Source organism: Rhipicephalus microplus, chromosome X (assembly GCF_043290135.1).
Source record: "Rhipicephalus microplus isolate Deutch F79 chromosome X, USDA_Rmic, whole genome shotgun sequence".
Lineage (NCBI taxonomy): Eukaryota > Metazoa > Arthropoda > Arachnida > Ixodida > Ixodidae > Rhipicephalus > Rhipicephalus microplus.
The window spans coordinates 160,432,879-160,452,334 of NC_134710.1; the positions used below are offsets into that span (position 1 = coordinate 160,432,879).

Consider the following 19,456-nt stretch of genomic DNA (forward strand, 5'->3'; position numbering starts at 1 on the left):
AACCGTGCTGCACGAGCTTCATGATGAACCAACTGCTGGTCATCTGGATGTATCTCGGACGTACGACCGCGTGCGTCGCCACTTCTTTTGGCGCGGCCTCGCCCGGTCCGTTCGCCGTTACCTGTCCTCCTGCGATAAATGCCAACATAGGAAGCGACCTACTGCGCCCCCGGCTGGACTTCTTCAACCGATCTCCATCCCAACCGAACCTTTCTTCCGTGTTGGTATAGATCTTCTCGGTCCTTTTCCCGAGTCGAAATCGGGCAACAAGTGGGTCGCCGTTGCTATAGACTACGCGACTAGGTATGCCATCACTCGAGCGCTCCCCACCAGCACCGCTACTGACGTTGCAGACTTTTTGCTCCACGACGTCATCCTACACCATGGCGCTCCTCGCCAATTACTCACGGATCGCGGCCGCGCATTTTTGTCCCGTGTAATCGACGATCTTCTGCGCTTTTCCTCGACGCACCACAAGCTGACCACTTCCTACCATCCCCAAACAAATGGTCTTACCGAACGGCTAAATTGGACCACCCTAACGGACATGCTCGCGATGTATGTGTCCTCCAACCACCATGACTGGGACCTGGCGCTATCTCACGTGACCTTCGCGTACAATTCTTCACGCCACGACACTACTGGTTATTCACCCTTTTATTTGCTTTATGGCCGTGATCCGAAGTTACCACTCGACACCCTACTTCCAACCACTACAACGCCGTCAACCGAATATGCACGCGACGCTATTGCTCGTGCCGACCACGCACGTCAGATCGCCCGCTCTAGACTTTCGGCTTCGCAAGCCACCCAGAAAGCCATCTACGACAGCCGGCATGCTGATGTTCACTTCTCACCCGGTTCTCTTGTTCTCCTGTGGTGCCCAGTTCGTCGAGTTGGCTCATCAGAGAAGTTGTTGTCTCGCTCATGGGTCCTTACCGTATCATCCGCCAGGTAACCGATGTCACCTATGAGATCATTCCTGCATCTGAGACCACAAGCCTGCCTGCAACCACACCCAGTGATGTTGTGCACGTCAGCAGGCTAAAACCTTACCACCTGCCTACTGAAGACCATAGTTAATGTGCACCGAGACGGCGCTTTTACCGCCGGGGGGGTAATGCTACGTAGCTTACATATCAGTGGTCAGAAGACGACAACGAGGAAGTGGTCTGTCTGTTGTGCGTGCTGTCTTCCATCTTAGTCGACGCCATACGCAACAGTTTGAAGATAGATTTTAAATAGACACGCCTCGTGTCATTTTTACGTAACAATATCTTCAGCTCATTACAGTTTGGAGGAACAGATAAATACATGCACAGTTCTGAAAGGTCTCATAAGTCACATGAGGTACTTTTTGCATTTCTTCTATACAAAGTGCAGTACCATACTAGTGCACCTTCATTCATTCTGTGCATACATGTGGTGATCTTTTCTTCCAACTATCGTGTCATCGTGCAGCTGATTTCAAATCAGGTGCTTCTCACAAGGTTTTCAGTTATCTGTCCAGCTGTAAAGAAAACGCGCGTTATATTATAGTAAACTGTAAAACGACGGAGAAGCGCCATTGTATGCCTATAGCTATGAGTATCAGAATGAACTATAAATTAAGAATGTGTGTGTTAGAACGCCTCCAAACAACGTATGTGCTACTGAGCGTGGCAGAGAAGCAGAAGAAGCGAGAAGTGAAAAAGCAGGCAATACCAGCAGCACTTAATCATGCAACTTTCTTTTTCGATCACCACAGCAACGCACGCTCGAGTTTCTGTCTTGTACGTGAATGGAAATGAGACCGCTGACAGCTGAATGTTTCAGCGTTGGTGGTACCCGACACGAAGTCACCTCACACTGCTACCAACCAGCGCACGCTGGTTATTAGCTTGGCAACACACGAAAACGATTTGCACCGAAGCCAACGAATGTTTCAGCGTCGTACAATTCGCGAATACACATCTATAAGTACGTACGTTTTCACGTCAACGCATTGTGTTGGCTAGTGCGAGGTTCGCTTTCAGCAATGATGAATACCGATGTTGAAAACAAACACAGTGCAGATAAAAACTCCTCTGTATGAACTACGCGATGTTTCGGGCATCGTATATGGTGTCTATGTTGCGACGGAAACTACCGTAGAGTTTTATCAGCCGAGGTTCCTCGCATGTGCTGGTTCATAACAACTAGACGGAAGAGGCCTGCGCTGGATGCAGATGACACCGCTCTGAATTGCCTCCGCGGTAGGCGAGGGCTCACGCTCAAATCTTCGAACCTCCGAAGTCTGTTTACACTCGTTTTTAGCACAGAAAGTCACAGATCAAAACACAAGAACACCGACATGCTCCTTTCCCTTGGCCGACGATCGCAATCGGGACCGGCGCTAGCATAGCCGGCCGGCATTCGCTGGATTTCTCGGCGTCGCTTGAACTCGGCACGAAACCACGTCACGGTGGTAGCACTCGCAGTCGTTCGTCGTGTCGTCGTTCTAGATTACGAAGCGGTTATTCAGGAACGTTTAGAGTAGTTTCCGTGCTTGCATCCAGCACTCGGCTGTGCCTTCGAAGCGGCGGCCATTAGGCATAACGTTCCGAGGCATCGCGGTCCCTGGTTGGTTGGCGCCGCTGTACGCGTGGCAAAAATATCAAGCCCGGCTTGATCCCTTGCGCCTCCTCGCGTATGCCCCTCCGACGCCGACAGGCGCATTTGACGCTTTTGACACGTAGACGCGATCATACGCGTACCAGTGGTTGGCACTTAAAGCGCTGCAAAGTTTAGAGCAAGACCATTTTGGCATATTTGAATATGAAGAGTAGTAATTTAAAAGTTGGTTTTCTCAGAAATGCTGAAGCTAGCACAGTATAGGCTACAGCTACCTAAAGGGCCCGTAAACTACCTCCGGTATTATTTCAAGCAAACACGCGCATCGTGTGCAGAATGCCGTTGCGATCAACGATTCTACACGTGGCAGCGCTACAAGCCGCCAGCGCGCCACAAATTCCAAGAAACAATCTCTCCTTCTTCCCGGACCTTTCAGGCCTCTACGTGATGCACTATGCCACATCTCTGACGCGCCGAGCCAAACATGCTGTGAATGATAGCCTACGGCTTTTGATCAGTCTGCAAGCAGCTGTCCACGCTACTTGTTGTTCGCCGTGTTGGCCGCGTGCGTGCAACACGTGTGGAACACGATGTGTCCCCGTACTGGTCTATCGCCTTGGCGATCCTTTGAAGGCGTGCACGCAAAGCAGAAAACGAAAGTAATGTACAACAACCTCGGAAAAGAGCAGCGCTTCGAGATAGGTAATAGTGCACTTCAAGTTGTAAAAGACTATGTCTACTTAGGGCAGGTAATAACCGCGGAGCCGTAACACGAGATTGAAGTAACTAGAAGAATAAGAATGGGGTGAAGCACATTTGGCAAGCACTCTCAAATTATGACAGGTAGATTGCCACTATCCCTCAAGAGGAAGGTATATAACAGCTGTATCTTGCCGGTACTTAGCTACGGAGCAGAAACCTGGAGACTTACAAAGAGGGTTCAGCTTAAATTGAGGACGACGCAGCGAGCAATGGAAAGAAAAATGGTAGGTGTAACCTTAAGAGACAAGAAGAGGGCAGAGTGTATTAGGGGACAAACGGGGGTTAAGGATATCATAGTTGAAATCAAGAAGAGAAAATGGACATGAGCCGGGCATGTAGCGCGTAGACAGGATAACCGCCGGTCATTAAGGGTAACTAACTGGATTCCCAGAGAAGGCAAGCGGGTTAGGGGGAGACAGAAGGTTATGTGGGCAGATGAGATTAAGAAGTTTGCGGGTATAAATTGGCAGCAGCAAACACAGGACCGGGTTAACTGGGGGAACATGGGAGAGGCCTTTGTACTGCAGTGGACGTAGTCAGGCTGATGATGATGATGATGAATTGTTATTTCGTCATTATTATTCTTATTTATTGAATGAAGGAGAAGCGTTGCCTTGAACGAGTGGTGGGACGCTGATGTGCGATCCAGTGCCTACATTTACGGGGTGGCCAGTGAACGGTTGTGCAGCTTGAGCAGTCGGTTTTCTCTTGTATAGACACTGCCAGCGTCGCCCTTGCGAGGCGAAAAATGGTTTGGGATTGTTTAATGTCTTATTATTCATATTTATTGAACGGTAGAGAAGCGTTGCCTTAACGAGTGGTGGGACGCTGATGTGCGACCCAGTGCAAACATTTACGGGGTGGCCAGTGAACGGTTGTGCAGCTCGAGCAGTCGGTATTCACTGGTAGACGCTGCCTGCGTCGGCCTTGCGAGGCGAGAGATGGTTTGGGAATGTTTAATGTCTTATTATTCTTATTTATTGAATGAAGGAGAAGCGTTGCCTTGAACGAGTGGTGGGACGCTGATGTGCGATCCAGTGCCTACATTTACGGGGTGGCCAGTGAACGGTTGTGCAGCTCGAGCAGTCGGTTTTTACTTTTATAGACACTGCCAGCCTTTCGAGACACGGGCCTTTCGAGGCGAGAGATGGTTTGGGAATGTTTAATGTCTTATTATTCTTATTTATTGAATGGAAGAGAAGCGTTGCCTTGAACGAGTGGTGGGACGCTGATGTGCGATCCAGTGCCTATATATACGGGGTGGCCAGTGAACGGTTGTGCAGCTCGAGCAGTCGGTTTTTACTGCTCGAGCTGCACAACCACCATTTTCCACAACCATTTTCACACAGCACGCAGCTACAATGTAACTGACGGAGTCGACGGCCGGAGTCGCGGCACCCAGAAACGGTGTTTGATTGATTTGTGGGGTTTAACGTCCCAAAACCACCATATGATTATGAGAGACGCCGTAGTGGAGGGCTCCGGAAATTTTGACCACCTGGGGTTCTTTAATGTGCACCCAAATTTGAGTACACGGGCCTACAACATTTCCGCCTCCATCGGAAATGCAGCCGCCGCAGCCGGGAATCGAACCCGCGACCTGCGGGTCAGCAGCCGAGTACCTTAGCCACTAGACCACCGCGGCGGGGCCCAGAAACGGTGTTTCAAGCAGCGTGTCAGCGATGACTTATGCCACGCGAGATTGGGAGGGGCATGGGAGAGGCACTCGGTGAAAGGGCAGAGCAGCGTGGGAGAGGATACCAACGAAGGAAAGCAGCGCAGGAGAGAGTGGAAGGTGTGGTCGTCACGGTTTCGACTATCAAACGCGTCTAACTCCGCTATTACTGCACCGTTTTGAAAAATTCTAACGGCTCCGTGTTCGTCGTACACTTGTGCACTATTTCTCCACCACAACTGAGTTTCAACCTCTGTGTGGTTTATGGGCCCTTTAACTTAATAATATGTGACTGTGGTCTGGAAAATGGCATTGTACAGATGAACAACTCTGGCTCCCTTCTGCAGCCTATACAGTTATGCTGGCACCAAAAAGTTCCTACGGAAACTGTGATAGATGCAAGAGCAATCATTTGTACAGTTTAACGCAAGGTTGTCTTGGAGCGGGCATCTGAGCAGAAACATTACTCTGGAGTTCTCTAGAGAGGCCTCGCTCCAGTAAAGAACTGCATGCTAAATTCTGTGTCTGTAGATGCCCGATAAAAAGGTTGGATGTTGTTCATCACACTTGCAAGCATTTATTGCATCGAGCAATGGGCGCATGAAGTAAGACAACACAGAGAGGAAATGAAGCAGACATGAGAGTAGAATACTGCAGAGGGAAAAATAGCTTGTGCTACAAGGGAAGTCTCAGCGTCAGGTATCAGTGGTAACACATACAATGACCATGTCAGGACCAACCAATAGCAGCTGGACACCCATACAGACCTAGGCTTGGTGCTCAGCTGATGTCGCTCGCTCATTCGTGTTTTATCTTAGCAGCATCTCCCAGGCAGTCAAAAGCACTACACACTCGCCAAACCAACCAATTTGCTTTGGGATCCAGATATGTGACCTGCGCTCCTGATAATACAAATGCAGCCATGAACATCCTGATAAACTGCCTACCCCAATTTCAAGAAGTAAAATAAATAAAAACTAAACCAATTCATGCATCGCAATCGTCATCATGAGTAAGTAGCTAGCCAAGCCATTTCAGTGTAAGCAGTGTATAGGGAGCTTGCATGAACAGCGGCGACGCTATGCACTCTGGGTAGGCAGCCATTTTTTTTGTCAGAGGGGGCCGGGGAGTGCAGCAGTGCAGTCATGTTTGCAAGCGTTGGCGTAGCTTGCAAGCATGATCGAGGTGAGCGCAATGCAAATTTAACTCCAAGAAGTGTCAAGCACGATGTCAGCCTCTCCGGAACAGTACACCGCAGCGCTGTTCCAGAAAGACCTCGAGCGGTACGAAGAAGAGACGAGAATTTGCTTCGAGTGGACCCATTCACGCTTTGTGCGGGTGACTGTGTAAGTGACGTGGACTTGTGGCCACGCGTCGACAGCTCCGATATTCATGAATTTCTCGTTCCGAGGACGAGTTTGAAAAGCCGGGAGCAGATGAAGTCCAGAAATGCCCTCAAGGGTCACAACTTTTTGAAGAGTGACTGGTTGTGGGAGCCATGGGTGAATAAATTCGCCGCCGACACAGTGATCGTCGTCACTCAAGTAAGAGGTGTTAAATTACTTGATTTTGCCATAGATGCTAATGTTTGTTTCTGTTCAGATTAAATTCTCAGTGTGCTCACAAGGCCCCCGTCGACATCTTGTTCATGGGCAAGAGTTATGGCGAGATCCTTTCCGCGCACTGCACATGCATGGCCGGGAACTGTAAAGCCTGCTCGCATCTCACTGCATTGTTATTCTACGTAGAGTATGACGCTCGTACACGAGAAGAACGTTCTCAATTTTTTTTTTAACATGTCTTACTTGAGTGACGATGACCACAATGTTGGCGGCGACTTTCTTCACTCACGGCTCCCGCACTCCTCGGCCACTCTTAAAAAAGTTGTGACCCTCGAGGGCTTTTCTGGACTTCATCTGCTCCTGGGTTTTCAAACTCGTTCTCTGAATAAGAAACTTGTGATGTCGCGCTCACACTCGACCACGCTTGCAAGCTACGCCAGCGCTCGCAAACACGACTGCACTGCTGCACTCCCCGGCCGCCTCTGACAAAAAAAATGGCTGCCAACCCAAAGTGCATAGCGTCGCCAACGTTAATGCAAGCTCCCTATAGGCCTAGTGCACTCATGTTTCAAGCTGAGGTGGCAGTGCCCTCTCACACACATATTGGAAAAGTTAGTTCGAGAACCAGTTGCTGGTGCGCGCCCCTTGACGATAGAGTAGCACGGTGCATCGTTGTCACAACTTTTGTAGGGACACCATTGAAAAAAAAGCCGGCCTATAAAACCAGTTTCCATAGAAATCGCATGAAAATAAAAAAAGACAGCTTTCCCATGTAAACACTGTGTCCATAAATGACATCTCTTTCACAGATACCTTTTACAGCGAAAGCTGTGCTGAGATCATAAGGTCAGAATCTGGTGCCATAATTGTTCGCTGCCAATTGACAATTGAACCCGGGCCTTCTGAAAGGCAGCCCAATACTCTACCACAGAGCTACGCTGGTGCTCGAGACTCTGTTGCAAACCGACTCTGTACAGTTTTCATGTAGGGTAAGGAATCGCGTTAACATGTGTAATAAAGGGTTTTGAGCAGTAATGTAACAACCAGGCATCAATGCGAATTGTGTAAAGACTTCGTTGTTGAATGCTGGAACCCATTACATATGCCTCAGGCAAAATTCTTCCTCGTCATCAGCCACAGCATCAACGAAATGCACATAATGCCTTACAAGTGTGCAGCGGGTACCACACTTTGTCGAAGAATGATGAATAATGGCATAGTGGGCGCTTCCCCACTGCACAAAAATTATGATGATTTGTAGTGTAGTGGGTGCCATTCAAGTGCACCTGTAATAGCTGCCCCAAGAATGTTAAAAAACTTTCCAGAAAGACCACTCTTCCACCTTTTGCAGTTACTGTGCTGCGGCTTATGCACAGGCCCGTTTTTTTAATTATTTATTTGATATATGTACAAAAACATGCTAAGTCAGAAAGAAATAAGGAAGGAGCAGGCTGACAACTGCAACATGAGAGGGGCACAACCTGTGCCAGCATATTTTGTCATGCCAGCCGAAACAGTACAGAATCGGACACGCATTTGCTGCGTCCACATCGTTGGGAACGAACACAATTCGACAGCTCAGCACCTGGAGAGCAACAAAAAAATAATAAAAAGCTCACCTCCACTTGTTCGTCATAGTCCACGATTTTCATTAGCACTATGCACTCATTGACGATGTGAGAAGTCCCTCCCCTTTCAGACTTCAAAGTCCCTGTCCTGCCAGACTGCACAACTTGCCACGCACATACAGTTCGTGCAGTGGCACTCCCCTGAAGCACCTATCAACATCTTCAGTTGTTACTTGTAAAACCCATCACAACATGAACATGACTGCACTTCTCGCAATCATGTTTACGTGAAAGCCATGGCGCGCTCTTTTAGCAGATGACAGCCAGCCAGGTAAGGGATTGATAGGCACTTCGCATGGCCCAAAATGGTGTGTATAGTTCAACCGGCTCCCAGTTCGGTTTAAAAGGTATGCAAGAGCATTAATTGTTTCTCATTACCATTGCACGTAGCGATGGTGGTGTGTTGTGTGTAGTTTTTTTTTTTCTAAGGAAAGGAAGGTTACTCATAGCTTGAATTTTTAGCAGTAAACGAGATGAAGTTGTTTCTTGGTGCCTTGAGGCAAAAGTGGACTTTAGCAGAGTGTAATGTTAGGTGAGTTGCTGCATAGCTGAATAAAAAATTCGTGGCAAGACTGAGAGCATGTATGCTCGGTGGAGTGCACATATGCACCCACCCATGCAGCCGTTTGCCTCACAAGGCAAGAGCAGCAGCGCCACCATACCAGCTCTCTGGGCCTATACGCCCAACAAGAACTACCTGCCACTTTTGTGCTGAATTCTGGCTGAGCTCAATGAATACCTAGTGCCCACCAGTTTCCTCCTACGCCGTGTTGACCGTGTGGTGAATAATAGCCAAAGCCTCATCGTGCATTTTGAGGCAGCTTCAATAAGCTAAGCACGAAGTGATGCTTGCCAAGGTGTCTAGATTGCAAGGCACGTAAGAAACTAGGTGTGCACTGGGAAAGTCACCTTCAATCATCAAGTTTCGCTACAGTGACTTCTGGCTTCTCTTGACATTGAAAATGAGCCCAAAGAGGACATCAAAGCGAATGCAGTGGCTGAGCTCTGCCAAATTACGAAAAAAATCCACGCATCTCCACAAAGTGAATGACGACGAGTGGGTGAAGCTAGGTCCTAAGATCCGTATCTACGTTGAGTGGCTGACTAGTATAAGGAGCTTGTGATTGTAGGTGTTTTACGCTGTTTTGTCACAATTATAATTGATATTAGTATATTGTTAAACCTTTTTTTTTTGTCTCACATGTGTTACCCGAGCATTGCCCCATATAATGTAAATTGAGTGACAAAGTGACACAGAGGTGACGACAAAGCTTGGTCTTAAGATCTATAATGTCTATGTTGGTCACCAACGTCTATTATAATGGGTTTGTACTTGTAGGTGTTTTATATTGCTCCTTCACAATTATAATTATTGTTCGTCTATTGTAAACCTTTTTTTATTCACATACACACATTTCAACTATAGCAATGGTTTTCTCACCACCATGACAGCAAGCTTAGACGACAAAGCTAGGTCCTAATGTCCATAATCCTGACTAGTCACTGACTAGTATAAAGGGTTTGTGTTTCTAGGTGTTTTATATTGTTCTGTCACAAATATGATTCATATTTGTATATTAAACTTTTGTGTCTCGCATCTACCTATCTGTGTGATGGACATGGGCACCTACAAGTCTAGGCCTTACGGAGCATCGCCCCTAAAAAGAAATTTACAGTTTCTTCCAACACTAACGTAAGCAATCATTGTCATACACTAGCACACTGAATTACCGTTTTATGGACTTTACGACTGTCCACCATTTCTATTGCTTGTTATATATTAACAATTGGACGACAGTTTCAATAGCTCTTTTTTTAATACCTACTTCCAGTGGCATTTCATGGACTTTAAGACGTTCCATCATTTCTATTGCTTGTTATACATCAAGATTTGAATGGCGGTTGCAAAAGCTTTTTTTTTTTGATACCTATTTCCAGTTGGCATTTTATCCACCCATGCCTACATTAGTGGCCGGACTGTACTTCAGTCACTTGCAAACTTTGTTTGTGAAAGGTATTTGTTCTGCCCATACCTGTTGTGATGTAAATAGCCTGTATAATATCTAAATAATGTACTTAAAATAGTATGAAGTAATTTTCACCAAAATAAGAGAGACGTATGTATAACATTGAACTATGACGGGTGTTCGAAAATGTGGGACAACACTTTGCCTCATGAGTGCACCAAAATACCGTCTTTTTGCTAAATTTCTCTCACGAAAAGGTTTGATGTGCTACAAAGGGGCACTTCAAAAACAGTGTGAAAAAAAAAAACTCGGTAACAACTTATTTCCAGCTGTGATGCACAATGGCCGACTGCACCTGTTGTGAGTGCCAGCGGCTCTGGCTGGGCCTGTTCACACTAACCATTTTACTTCTTTTCTGTTTCCTATGTTGGTGTGCATCAGGTCAAGCACCTCAGTTGTGCCTGAATTTCGGCACATAAAATTGCAGCTATGAATCAAGACAAGCCACAGAAATACGGGATCACTCAATGCACTAACTTTTGACAATGCAGTTACAAACTTTTTTCGCATCTTTAAGGTATTAGCTTTTCACTTAAATTTTCTATATTCGTGTTCTTTTTCACTTTCTGAATGCCAAGAGCATCAATCTCGCCATTTCATTATTTGGCTCTTAATTTCAGAAACAACATATTAGCCAAAGCTTTCAGTACTGCAGTCGTAAAAAATGACAAAAAGAAATTTCAGAGCATTCTCCATCAGAAAGCATGTCTTGCAACGTAATAGGGTGCATTAAACATAAAATACATTTGTGTTGATTTGTTTTGTTGTTGTCATGGTACGCTTTGACACAAATAGATTTATGCTAGATGTACTTTTTTCGAAATTCGGAAAAGAAAAAAATACCCTAAATCTAGAACTTTAGCAAGGCACTGCAGAGTAAAAAGCTTTTACTGCAAAAAAAAAAAAAAAAGTGGGACAGATTCGTCCCATTATCCCTCGAAAGGTTAACCCGTAGCAGCAATGAAAATGCTGATGTCTCTTTTTTTTTTTTTCTGAAGTGATTACATGTGCATTCATATTATTACTAAGCAGCAGTTTCTAAAGGTTATCTCGCATAAGGCAGCACGTAGCTGTATTTGAAATTTTAATGAAAATCGGTCCAGAGGCAATGTTTATGGCACATGCATGATGGCTATTCCAGCAAGGCTTCTGTTTCAGACTTCAGCAAGCGGGCATGCTCTAACCTGCAGTATAATTTAAAGGCACTGATTGTTTCCTGTTTTTTTTTTTACATACCACCAAGATGCTGTTTCTACCCTGACGAGGCAACTCCTAGACAGGAGGAGTTGCCTTTCATGTTGCACTCATGTATAGTAATTGGAACACTGGTTTAAGTGCGGCACCCTACTGCCACTATGCTTTGCCAGATTCATCACATCGGTGCTGGTGAACCACGTTTTCATTCAAAGCTGCCAAGGTTAGCTTCTGGGAATGAATAATGTAGTTAGGAACTTGTCTCATCCATGAACTATGTTCATTTAGCAGACAAATGTTTTTTTTTTTTGTTTAACGTGCAATTGACTGCAAAAGTTTATGAACCATGCAAGCATGTGCTGATATGCTTATACATGCCATGTAACGGTGTGCTAAGCCAAAAATAAGTCATCTGAACTAAGGCTGTCACTTATATTTTTTTTATAGGAGTATCACAACAGCCACATGTGCCTTGAGCAGCATACTGTTGGGGAGCTATCAGCTTGTGACTGATGAAAGTTATGCGATAACTTTTACATGGATGACCTGCTCTTGAGACAGAAGCATATAGCCATGGCAGCCAAAGGGCACATCAAATTATAGAGAGGAACATAGAAAATATTTGTGTCTTGTAAGAAAATACACAGGCCATCATTTGAAGCAAAGATGCTCACCACCACTGATGTAGCGAAAATGTTGTGAAGAGGCTGGGGGTCACACACTCACGTGGGTTGTTTACTTTTTCAGTTGACTATGTTATATTGTATGAGGAGTACCTTTCTTTCAAGGCCTGATCAGCCACAATATAAAAACCAGAGTGAAAATTAAAGTTTGCTTTATTCAAAACAAATAGGTACACATACAAGATGTTTCTCTACACTCGCAGTTTCAATGTACATGGCACCAACTTTCCTATGAAAGGCAGACGCCTGTACTTTCAACCAGTTGTCTATGCCAGTCTGCAGCTCGCTGTCAAAGTCAAACTTGTCTCCTCCTAGCCAGCACTTCACGTGTGCAAAAGGTGTGGAAATCAAAGGCAGTTAATTCTGCGATGTACGGTGGGTGGTTGAACACTTCCCACCAAAAAACACTGAGGGAGCTTTTTTTTTATTACAGCTGCTTCATGCAGCCATGCTTTGTTACGAGGAAAGACAATGCCTGATGACATTTCTTTTAGCTGGTTCAGAATTAACCTTTGTAGACATTCAAGAGTCATGCTATATGAAGCTGTAGTGATGTTCATGCCAGGTTCCATGAATTTTACCAAAAGGTCACTATTACTGTCCCAGAACACTGTAGCCATAAGTTTCTTGCTAAAGAAGGTTTGCTTGAGCTTCTCTACTCTTGAAGAATTTGAATGCTTCCACTGTCTAGATTGTGCTGTTATTCCTTTTGTTTCGAAACAGACCCATGTCTTGTCCCTTGCGACTGTTTTGTTTAAGAAAACAATATTCTCCATCATGATAGCGCTGAAGAAGCATCAAGGCAACACCTATTCACTACGTTTTGTGAGGGCTGGTCAGCATCTTGGGAAGCCACCTGACACAGAGCTTGCAAAACTACAGTCTCCTATGGTGGTATAGAAAGCTGACTGCCAAATTTCAGGAAGTGAAAATCTCGGCACACAAACTACGATTGGACAATTTTCTCGATCCTTCCAGTTTTTTGTCGAATACGAATACGGTCATTGGTTCAGACACTCTTCCCTGTCTATCTGCATCGAATGTCTGTGCATCCTGCTGCAATTTCCTGCACCACTGCCGTAACTCACAAAAGTTGTGCTGTACACACTACTCATTCCTCTATAATTCCAGCTGCACTACACCTCTCGGTAAGCAGAAATCAAATTGCAGCTAACTATTATCTGAGCAATTTTACACACGCGACTTATGCAGTAGGTGGGTATACTAGAGAGGTTGTGCAACAAAGGCACATGTTGTGTCATCGGATTTTCAGTGTACTTTTTACTCTATGGCTTATCGTACTTTTGGGGAGTGGTAGTCCTTGCAATCAGGACCTGAGTTAGCAGCTGAATCTAATGCTCACTACATGTATGTGCTCCCCATAGCCTCATTAAAATTTGCATGGCTTACGGTACGCCATGATTACCTATATTACAGTCTCGTGCAGCTCAAATGTACTATTACAAGAGAACACTACTTCTGTTTAAATGCAGAAAGGGTGTACCATGACAAATACATGTCCATTCTCATGCAATTAGTAAAGTACAGACAAAATCCATTAACCAGGTGAAATCTATTTGAATCCTCTTCAACACATATAAATAGTACATTACTAACATGCATCACTAATCATTGGAACAACTTATTTTTCCCACAATCTGCGAATCTTTTTCCCACACTCTGCGAATCTTTTTCTGGGTCAGTCTTGACACAGCCAGTCATTTTCTTGCACATGAACTTAAAAAAACACAACTTCGTCACCGCTTAACATATGTGTTCGTGCAATTTTGCCTAAAAACTCTGCATCATTCTGATGGCAAATCACCTGGCCATTCAAATGCTGTCACCACCTGAAACAGCGGCACTGCTATCAAGGCAACCGGATTTGGATAGACAAGCAGTGCTCCCTTGTGAGCATTGTAAGACCAGTTAGTCACACAAACAATTTGACCAGTGTTGATGGAACTTTCCCATTTTTTTCAGAATGGGCCCAGTCTTCAGTTTTGTTCAGTACATCATTATTGCGCTGTTTAATGTGTATATGTTGCATGACAGATGAGCATTCTTAGTGTAGCTCAAAATTTTTTAATAAGAGCTAAATGGCAATAAAGATGTAGAATTGGAAGTACCTTATTTTCCTTTGTCTCCCTAATTGCGCATGTGCCTTCGAGATGGGGCTTTTTCACAGTTTTCGTTATATCACATTAAAAGCATACCTTAAAAAGTTTATGCATGCTTGTGAACCACCGTGCCAAAAAGTAATATTTTTTCAATGTATTCTCATTCCTTTTTGACAAGGTTAAAATACATACAAGCAAGTTTTTGTGGGAGGATGTTCCTTTGTGTATGAAATGAGCAACGCCGAAGTTGGAAGAGAAACCAGTGGCCATCCTGAGACACACAGGGCAGAACAACATGCATGCATTTCTGCCATTGGTGATGTTATTGCTTTAGATCCCCATAGAGATTAGGGTCTTTTCTGTCCTGAGATATGTGACAAAAATAAGTGGCGAGCCTGCCAGGATACTTTTTTTGTTGTTATGGATCCATGAGAAAAAACGCATTATTCTTAAAACAACTACAAACACGAAAAGAAAAATGCTAAATAAAACCGGCACTAAACAGAAGTTATGATAAGTATAAAGCATTCATCGCTTACACAACTCGCACGTTCTGTGGCAGTGTCTCGAGAGGCAAAGCGTTGCAGAGGGACTGGCGTTGACCTCATCGTCCGAGTCTGTGCCTAGCGTTGCAGAGGGACTGGCGTTGACCTCATCGTCCGAGTCTGTGACAGTCTTCCTCTGGCAGTGTCATTCAGGCTGGGAGGTAGAGTTTGTTAACCTGGGTGTCACAGGTCCTTGATATGGCCTGTATCCTACCGGAACAGTAACTGGCTCGGTCGAGGCCTATGGTGCGATGCCGTAGGACGGCGCACTCGGCACACAAGCCGATGGCGCTTCCTGGCTGATGTGGATTGTCGCGACTCCCATACGGTTCCTTGGAGTCATCCTGGAAAAGCATGAGTCTACAGTGCGATGCCTAAAAACCATGAGAGCTGGAGCGCTCGGAACACAAGCTGGCGACGCTCGTGTCCAGCTCACGATCGCACACCCCGAGCCCTTCCGCCCACGCCACCTTGCTTTCTATATCTCCACCTTCGTTTTTCTCTTCTTCAAACCTTGATGCCTTGCTTAATGTCTTCCTCTTTTTTCCTCATATTTTCATGGTCAGCTCCTTCATGGGACAATGGCCTCCTTCCTCAAGAGTTTTCTCCTGAAGAAAACTGCTCAATACTTTCGATGTCTTCAGAGAAGTCACAGTCCACCATTCATCACTATCAGTCTCAAGCTAACACTTCACCACCACCACACTCGTCATGTTGTGCCACCATCGTACTGAATGCAGTCAAAGTACACCATTGAGATAAAATAACCGTGATTATCCACCCAAAACAATTTTTCATGTCACTGTCACTATCAATGTCTTTACACAGTTTCTGGAACACTATACAATAAATACAGTGCATGCACTCACTGATGACATTGTTGCGTTTCAACTTTAAGTATTTTCCTCCTCACATTGCACATCTTTTGCGACATTCTTCCACGTTTTCTATGTTATGTCCGGTGTTGTCGTCGGCCCATAGACGTACGCGTAGGTCGTGGTAGTCCAAAAAGCTCAGACAGCCTCGAACGGTTAAAAACAAGTTTATTCCTATTCGGATGGAGGCAGCGGCCGAACTGCCGGGGGAAACGAACGGTGGCTCGTTTGCGCCGAGCGGGGGAAGGGGAGGAGTCAACATCTGGAAGCAGTTTCAGCATCCGGTCCTTCGCGGGTTCGGAGGCTTGCTCGTGACACAGGGGTGCTTGGAACACAACATCTCCTCCCTCCTTATGTTGAATTCTAATGGCGGAGTCGGTGCAGCCGACCGACTTCGCGAGCGAGCACTCGACTCTGGCGTAGAGCAAATCCTCCAAATCCGCCATCGGAACAGAACCCGCCCTGCTGGAGCAAGGCAGAAGCTGCCGCGTTACCCAGGATACCTTGCGCGTGGTCTTTTCCGCTGTCTGTTTGCCACGTGGTTTACCAGCATCGCCGCATCGTTCGTTGGCTTGTTCAGCGCTATTCACCTGTGTGGAATGGATATCAGGCCAAGCGTGCAACAGCTATTGTCCACGATGTCTGCTGTCGCTATCGAGTAGCAGAAGCATTGCCGCACGCTTTGTCGAGGTAGCCGAGCCGTCCGTGCCGTCCGCCATTATCAACACAACTCGCGCGCCTAAGGTCCCTAGATGAAACTTGTTTCATCTAGGGACCTTACTCGCGCCGCGCCAGCCGCGTCCCCAAGCAGGCAAACGTGTTAAAGGAAATGCGTCACGCTGAGTTCCGGTTTACTCCACCGATTTCGGCGGAGCAGTTTTTCCTGCTCCACGGAGGGACTCCCGCTCTGAATCCCCTCCGGCTCTCTCATTGGAACTTTTGACTCTCGCTCTCACTCTGTCATTGGAACACACTTGCTCTGAAAGGAGCAGAAAAACTTGCTCCGACTCCGCCATTGGAATTCAACATTAGATTGTCGCTTGGAAGCGATCTGGGGGCCGCCGTGGGCGCGTGGACGCTCTAGACGCACTAGGAAGAGAAGCCTCCGCTCGCTGGGTGTCGTTTCTTTTGTGTTCAGGGCCGCGGCACCGATTCATCTGGTGCGAGATGCCAGGCTAAGTGGAACAAAGCTTCCGTCGAGGTGGCTGCTTGAATGGGAGGTTCCCTTGGCAAATTACCTGAACGGCGTAGCTGATTAAGGTGGCGGCGTGTGGCCTTTCCACCAATGTCGACGAGCCATGACCGCAAACCTGTGCGTTTGAGTGCCGTCGCTTCAACCCAGCCGGGCTTTCTGTGGAACTGGGGGGCGTATATGCGCTGTCCACTTTCAATTCTCCTGCTATACGGGAGCTTTTCTTCCTCCGACGGTGCTTTCGCTGAGGGCTCCGGGATAATTGCTGTCAGCTGGGTTCTCATTTCTCGTCCGAACATCAATTTCCCTGGCGTTTGATCAGTATTGCTTTGAACAGTGTTGTGCTGTCTGAAGAGAAAGCGGCGCGATGCGGCGTTGCATTGTCCCAGTCTGGTCTTTAGTAAGGGCGCGCTTTAGCTCAGCCACGTAGCGCTCGGCTTGTCCGTTCGTAGCCGGGTGGTAAGGAGCTGATGTAACAGACGAGACGCCGTTGTCACTGTAAAACTTGAGAATCTCCGTGGACACAAACGGAGTGCCGTTGTCCGAGACCACCTTGCGCGGTAGGCCAAACCTTGCAAACAACGACCGCAGAGTATCGATAACTGCTGCCGATGTCGTTGTAGCCATTTGTTTTACCTCCAGCCACTTGGTGAGCCACCTCCTTCTCTACGCCTTTCCTTGCGTGTCTACACTCGCTCACATCTCCATCTATTTTCGTCACGATCATAAAAACTTATTGCTTATTTACCCAACAATCCAAGCTTCATAGCTAACTCTAAAATTTTCACAGGTCAATCTCCCCTGCCAAACAGACATCCGTGAAATCAAAAATAAATAAAGTATCTTGGCCGGCTCACCACTGATTTTCGTCACGAATCTGAAGACAACAGTCAGCCAAAAAGAATGTGCAAGGCAAGAGTGTTAAACATGCAGTTTTTAATTACATGCTAATTAGAAAAACACATGCCCACAGCCACTACAAACATAAAGGAACGCAGAAACAGAAGTTATAAGTACAAAGTGTTCATTTTAACAAGTTGTCTGCATATGGTTTTTATAGCATATGGCAGCACACACTGGGTAAAAAGGCAACACATAAGAAAGACATACACAAGCATTTGTGCATGCCTTGTTTAGTGTCATCCTTTCACCCGGTGTGGACTGCCATATGTGACAATGATTAACCAAGTAGCCCACAAGTACATCGCCTTGTCTTCCAGCTGTTGCTGGTACGATTTCACATGCCGCAAGTTCAGCGAAAAAAATCATTCCGTTCGCTCCACTCGCAACCACTAGCTAATGGGGGCTACGTTTCACATGGGCTGCGAATGGTCTGCGATTTTCGCTCTGTGACTGGCGTGGTGAGCAACGTTTCTTGTCACCGTTCTTTGTGGCAGACAGTGCAGAATTTTTCAAATGTAATGTAACAATCTATTCGTTATATTATTCAGTTTTCACGAACGGTGATGAAGAGCATGCATGTTTCGCCATTTAAAAAACACTTTTCAATCTGTATCCATTTTTAAAGTGTGGAACACCGTCTATTGCCAGAACAAATAGGTCGACACAATTGCGGCGGCTTGGCCGACCCGGCCCTATTTCGAAGGGTCCCGACCAAAAAATCACTCCGCTGTGAACAGAGCAAAAAAACTTTCAACATGTTGGTCGCTTGGCGCTGACCGCTGCAACAGAGGCGAACAGCCCTTTTTTTGCTGCGAGCGAATTCACAGTCTGAAAATCGCTACTTTTTGTGTCATGTGAAACTGCCTTTACCTTACAATCTTTGCCAAGTTTCAGTACTATTAAACTCCAAGAAGTAACTTAGTATCAAGATGTTGAATCTGTTAATCTGGGGTTTCAAGTATTTGCATACCTCTCGCATGTAAAGAGCTCAAAAGTGTAAGCCAAGCTAGTAATAATTGTTGGGGTTTAACGTCCCAAAACAATGATAGTGTGATTATGGATGCTGTAGTGGACGGTTCTGGAAATTTTAATCACTAGGAGTTCTTTATCGTGCACCTAAATCTTACACACACGTGCTTCAAGCATTTTCGCCTCCATCAAAAATGCAGATGTCACGGTTAAGATTCGATCTTGCAACTTTTGGGTCAGCAGTCAAGCTCCATAGCCACTAGACCACCAAGGCAGGTGGGTGTAAGCAAGCTAGTGCATCAGTTGGTAAATGAACTAGGAAACAGATGCTAGATGACGCTTCTATGGCTGATTTGTTGCTGATCCTAAAAACAACTTTCATGGAACTGGTGAACCACTATGAAAGAGGTGAACCATTTCAGTGCTTGCTTTATCTACCTTTCGATTGCAAAAATGCTTATCCTAAAGACACAAATAATTTTGTTACCTATTATGCAAGCTGAAAGTCCACGAACACTGTCCTGTTGGTGGATGGTTTTGTGGAAAGGCATACATGTTGCAAGTGCATTTTATTCCAAATGCAGCACTATTGTTCGTGAAAATAACAGTGAAAAGATGACAGACTAACACACAGAATAACAGGCGCTCGTTTGTCGTCTGTGTGTGTTAGTCCGTCGTCCTTTGTGCTGTAGTTTTCACAATCATGAATAACCAACTTGCCCGAGTCAA

The 19,456-nt window shown here is 45.8% G+C and overlaps 2 protein-coding genes across 6 annotated transcripts in view; one reads left to right on the forward strand and one right to left on the reverse strand.

Annotated features, from left to right (window-relative positions):
* LOC119177087 (DNA transposase THAP9) overlaps positions 1-19,456 on the reverse strand; it is a 100,515-nt gene that overhangs the window by 70,550 nt on the left and 10,509 nt on the right. The window lies entirely within an intron of this gene.
* LOC119177086 (uncharacterized) overlaps positions 1-19,456 on the forward strand; it is a 119,431-nt gene that overhangs the window by 13,073 nt on the left and 86,902 nt on the right. The gene's annotated exons all lie outside the window — the stretch shown is intronic.